Genomic DNA, 6,346 nt, shown 5'->3' on the forward strand with positions numbered 1-6,346 from the left:
CTCAACAAGTGCCATATTTTCCCTACACAATAGCATGTTTTAATATACAATTTCTATAGCAAGGAACTCTGTAAAATTCTGCTGGGGTACCAAAAAAGAAAAATAGTGATTCATTATCAGGGTGATAGGAAAGTCTTCACAGTAGAAATATAACTTTGGAAGCTGGAAAGCAGTTAAAGAGGTTTCAGAGAGGTTACAGTATGTTTGAAGTCTATAAGGCAAGGGATGAATAAAATTATGAGGAATCAATGTGGCAAGTTTGTTGGCAGGCAATGAGAGACAAGGCAAAAAAGCCTAGGTTAGTGACTGTCATTTAGAAAGTCTCTGAGTGAATCGGAATGAAAATATCTTTATAGTGAAACTCAAGAAAAATGTTAAGTTTGATCAAAAGCCAGCCATGTCTGTCATTCCTTCTCTGGCTACCAGTTACCCCTACTGTTCTTCCATTGGACCAGTTTGGTCTTCCTCCTCTACCTCATCCTCTCTCTACTTCTTTCTTGCCTTCTGGAAGCCAATTGCATCTAAACAAATGGTCTTATATGCCCCCATAGACATTTAGTCCTCTAAAATCCATGCTGATTAGATACTTACATGCTCAACTCCAGTACTCTTTGGCTTCATTTTATTTATTTATTTTTATTTTTATTATTTTAATGTTTATTTATTTATTGAGAGAGATAGGGAGAGCAGGGGAGGGGCAGAGAGAGGGAGATACAGGATCTGAAACAGGCTCCAGGCTCTGAGCTGTCAGCACAGAGCCCAACACGGGACTTGAACGCTTGAACTCACAAACTGCAAGATCATGACCTGAGCCGCAGTTGGATGTTCAACTGACTGAGCCACCCAGGTGACTCAAGTCTTTTACTTCATTTTAAATCAGCAACATAGTGCATGGACACACTTTAGACTTGATCTTCTTGGTGATAAACAAACATTAAGCCACATTGGAATATTTTAACCTCATTGTCTGCATGATTAATGAGTAATATATTTAAAACATATATGCAGATAGTACTGAAAATCTAAAGAATTGAAAAATAACCAAGAGATATGCCACTTAAAAATTTGGTAAAATTCCTTCCAGATACTTTTGTGTTCTCTGTTAATATAACTTAATCAAAATAACATAATAAAATATATAATATGATATAACTTTATTTGTGTAACTTTAATTATAATACATTTATATCATATTTTTATTAAGAATTTAATTATATATATATATCACTTCTTGGCTTTTTGGCTAAGATCAAGTGTATTATCTGTTTTTAACAGTTTAATTATATGGTGGGCACCTTGGTCGCTCAGTTGGTTAAGCATTGCACTCTTGATTTTACCTCAGGTCATGATTTAGCAGTTTGTGGGTTTGAGCCTTGCATGGGGCTCTGTGCTGACAGCTCAGAGCCTGCCTGGGACTCTCTCTCTCTCTCCCTCTCTCTGCCTCTCCCTCTATCTCTCTCTCAAAATAAATAAATAAACTTAAAAAATAGTTTAATTATATGTAACATACCATTTGTGACCTGATTTTCCATTTACTGATTTTTGTAGATGTATGTTTTTGTAATGAACATAGATTTACAACATTGTTTTAAACACTACATAATTTCCCATTCTTCTTATATACTATAGTATAGTATGTGTTTATGCAAATTAAATCTATGATTTGAAAATTTTAACAGAATTGTGTAACAATTCCTAACTGTATATCTCAGTGAACAGCTATATTTATATGCAATACCAGTAAGTTTCCTCAAATTCACATTGAAATTTTCTGCAATGAGTATAAACAAGAAATACTCAAGTCCATGAAAACCAATATTATTATGTTAAAAATGGTGATAGCTTTAAATAATATATTATGATTCTGAGATTTTTATGTGATCCTGAGCACTTGTTAACCATCTCAGAGAATGGTAGGTATTTTGAATATTTATATATTTGTTTTAAAATTTTGAGAATAAAATAAATGGCCAGACCACATGCAAAGAGACTGCCAAAATACTGAAATTATTATGTGATAGTATAGAAAAGATCAAACTACTAGTTTGAAATGAAACTCTAGTAAATATGCAACTGGTATAAAAACAAAGAAAAATTAATACTTAAAATGAAGAGTAATATCTTATAGAATTAGTTCAATTAAAGTATTAGATATAGGTATTTATATGTAGCCAATATGTCATTAAGTAAAAATTCAGATAAAATAAAGTTGGATTTTTCATCCATGGCTTTAAATTACAAGCTTATAACAAATAACTCATAACAAATATAACAAATATAAACTCATAACAAATATAAAGTTTAGCCAGCCCAAAGATATTATACTTGCTGATCGAGTGTATCATCAAAGACTTAGAGTCCTTCTGTCTTTTTGTTCCATCAAACACATAACTTAGCTTTTGTCTTTGGAAAATTCAAATGGAGAAAGTGGAGGAGTAGAATTTGTATTATGAAAGAAAACCCTTCCTCTAAAATGCCTTGCGGACTTCTTACATTTCATTGGCCATAAATGTGTCACATGGTTCATTCTTAACTGAAGACGAGGCTGGGAAGTCAAATAGGTTTAGCTGGGTATGTTTTCATATCCAATTGAAATCAGGGTTCTCTTAGCAAGGAAGCAAGAAACAAGTGTATGTAACCAACCAAAATAGCTCTGTCTCTAGAAAATAAACTAAAGTTTCAGTTAAAATATTTTCACAAAGAAAATTCCATACTCAGATGACTTTGCTGATGAATTATATCAAATGTTTAAGGAAAAATTACCAATTTTATAAAATCTCCTCCAGAAAATTGATGAGGAGGAAATATGTAACTAATCTTATGAGGCCAGAATTATCCTGTTATAAACACCAGACACAGACACTACAAATAAAGAATACTACAGAACAATATTCATCATCAACATTGAGAAAAAAAATTCTAATATTTAGCAAATTAAATGCAACAATATATGAAAATGGTCAAAAATCATTGTCAATTTGGGCTTATCCCAGGAATTCAAAGTGAAAGTCTGAATACTTTCCCCTAAGATAAGAAACAAGGCAAGGATGATTATTAATAACAGTTTTATTCAATAATATACAAGAGTTTCTAGCCAATGCAATAAATAGATGGTAGATGGTAGAATGATAGATGATGATAAATAAATAGATAGATTGATGATTGATAGATACACATAGATAAAAATTAGAAAGAAAAAAGACATAAGAAAGAAATAAGACAAAAATAAATAAAATATGACCATCTATGTTGGAATTCTATGAAATCTACAAATTGGCTACTAGACTTTATCAAGGTTTCAGGCTGCAAGATCAACTATAAAAAGCAATTGTGTTTCTGTATCCTAGCAATGATTCCAACAATTGGAAAGAAAAAAAAAATAAAAAAAAATACTAGTTACTATAGTATCAACAAATATGAAATATTTAAAGGTAAATCTGACAAAGTAGATGAAAGAACTGCACACTAAAAGCTGGAAAACACTACTGAGAGAAATTAAAGAATACATCAATGGAAGGATATACTGTGCTTAAGAATCAGAAGACTTGATATGTTCAACATGTCCAATTCTTCCCAAATTGACTTACAGTTTTAATTCAGTTTCAATAAAACTTCCAGCAGGATTCTGTTGAAATTTATAAGCTCATTCTAAAATTTGTATGGAAATACAATGTATCTGAAACAGTCTAAATAACTTTTAATAAGAACAAAGTTGGAAGACACATTATCTCCTTTCAAGACTTTGCAAAGCTACAGTAATGAACAAAATGTAGTATTAGAGTCAACACAATTTGATTAATGGAACAAATATAGATCTTCAGGTATGGAGCCCAGTGAATCTCACAGATGCTTTTTTAAAAGGTAGAGACAATGCAAATAGCAAGAAAATGAGAAAAATCTAAATGGCACTACAGACAGTTGGTAAGGGGTAGAGAAAATCACTTTTTTTTTTTTTAGTTGATTTATTTATTTTGAGAGAGAGAGAAAGAGAGAGAGAGGAAGAGAGAGGATCCCAAGCATGCTCTGCACTACCATCAGAGGCAGGGCTCGAACTTACAAACTGTGAGATCATGATCTGAGCCAGAACCAAGAGTCTGATGCTCAACCAACACCTGGGTGCCTCAAGATGATGACTTTAAAAATGACAATTAGGGGTGACTGGTGGCTCAGTCAGTTGGGCATCCAACTTTGGCTCAGGTCCTGATCTCACAGTTTGTGAGTTTGAGCCCCGTGTTGGGCTCTGTGTTGACAGCTCAGAGCCTGGAGCCTGCATCAGACTCTATGTGTGTGTGTGTCTCTCTCTGTCCTCCCTGGCTCACACTCTGTCTCTCTCTGTGTTAAAAATGAATAAACCTTAAAAAGAATTTTAAAGGGGCGCCTGGGTGGCACAGTCGGTTGAGCGTCCGACTTCAGCCAGGTCACGATCTCGCGGTCCGTGAGTTCGAGCCCCGCATCAGGCTCTGGGCTGATGGCTCGGAGCCTGGAGCCTGTTTCCCATTCTGTGTCTCCCTGTCTCTCTGCCCCTCCCCTATTCATGCTCTGTCTCTCTCTGTCCCAAAAATAAATAAACGTTGAAAAAAAAAATTTATAAAAAAAAAAATTAAAAAAAAAAAAGAATTTTAAAAATGACAATTAGACTAAGTGCCTTTTAGTTTACATCTTCAAGTTATTAGAGATGAGCAACTAAAATGAGGGAGAAAAAAATAATATGACAACATCATCACTCTCAAAAGCAGATGATAGATGAACGTAAACATAGAAAAAATCAGACATTTAAAAAATATGAATGAAATATTGTGAAAAGAGACTTCTAGTAGATCAGCTATCAGAATAAGTGGTTAAACACTGCAGTTAAGAGAGACAGGCTATGTCATAAAAGTTTAAAAATCTAATTATATTCTATTTACAAAAAAAACATTTTATTCACATACTGATAAAAGTTTAATTATAAGAAATATGTAGTAATTTTAAGTCTCTACTGAAATAAGAATTTAGCTTATAAAGCATATAGACAATGTAGTGGACAATTTTAATACACTTTTCTCTAATTGATAGATTTATTAGTCAAAAGTTAAATTTGTTTATTTGTTGAATATTTGAGTTGTTTCTACTTTGGGGCTACTACAAATAAAGCTGCTATAAAAATTTATGTATATGTTTCAAGGGAACATATGCTTTTATTATTATTGTTAGAAATTTGGAAACATCTTATCTTGGTACTTAAGAGCCACAGGTTAAATAAGTTTAGATCAGTTCAAGTAAGCTAAATCAGCTTTAAAAGTTTTGTTAAGTGGCAGCTTGAGGAGAGAAATCAGGTCTATCTGACTCAAAAGCCAAGTATCTTGCACTGGGGAAATCACTTCAATAAGAAGGAAAATGCTGAAACATGACTTAAAATATGCCTACTAATTGAAGGATGTTGATAATGTCACTGTATCTTATACTTTCTTATCCCTCGTAGAGACAGCATGTAGTGGTTAAGAGTTTTAGCTTTGATATGTGCTTGCCTGGCTTCAAATTATTGTTCTATCACTTTCTGACTATATACTATGGGGAATTACATGATATCACTATTTTTTTTCTCATCTTTTCATCTGTTTTGCTTTTTTAATCATCTTTTCAAAGGCATTAGTAATAGTATCTACTTTGTAGAAGTTTATTGAAGATAGAGTAACTTATGTATAAAATATTTAGAAAGAAAATTTTCTTTCCTTCCTGCCTTTTTTGAAAGTCTATTTATTTTGAGAGAAGTGAAAGAGTGCACGTGTTCACATGAGCAGGGGAAGGGCTGGGAGAGATGGGGAGAGAGAGGATCCCAAGTATGCTTAGCACTGCTGTCAGCACAGCTCAGAGCCCAACACAGGGCTCAATCTCACGAACTCTGAGATTATAACCTGAGCCACAATCAAGAGTCAAATGTGTAACAGACTGAGTTACCCAGGTGCCCTTCTCTTTTTCTTTTCTTTTCTTTTCTTTTCTTTTCTTTTCTTTTCTTTTCCTTTCTTTTCCTTTCTTTCTTTTCTTTTCTTTTCTTTTCTTTTCCTTCCTTCTTTAGAAGTTTCTTTCTACTTGATTTTCTATGTATTCAGAATCCATTTTTTTTAAACATAAGCATTTTAATTTCAGGTTAGATTGAAAATCTAGCACTTTGCTTGCATGAGCATCAAGATAAGAATTATCCCTACTCCTGGTATATTTAACTTATTTGATAACTACTACAAATTGAATCTTTGAAATATCTATTTGAGATAATCTAGAGGTTATGTGATTCATACTAAAATACATGTTGACATAATTTATGTGTATACAAGCAATATATAAGATAATATTGAATTTATATAACAAT

At 32.7% G+C, this 6,346-nt stretch overlaps 1 pseudogene; it reads left to right on the forward strand.

Moving 5' to 3' along the window:
* The first annotated feature begins 1,223 nt into the window (after positions 1–1,223).
* On the forward strand, positions 1,224–1,403 carry LOC121039536 (uncharacterized; annotated as a pseudogene).
* Positions 1,404–6,346: the final 4,943 nt, after the last annotated feature.

This window comes from Herpailurus yagouaroundi, unplaced genomic scaffold (genome assembly GCF_014898765.1).
Source record: "Herpailurus yagouaroundi ecotype Mexico unplaced genomic scaffold, PumYag 180, whole genome shotgun sequence".
Lineage (NCBI taxonomy): Eukaryota > Metazoa > Chordata > Mammalia > Carnivora > Felidae > Herpailurus > Herpailurus yagouaroundi.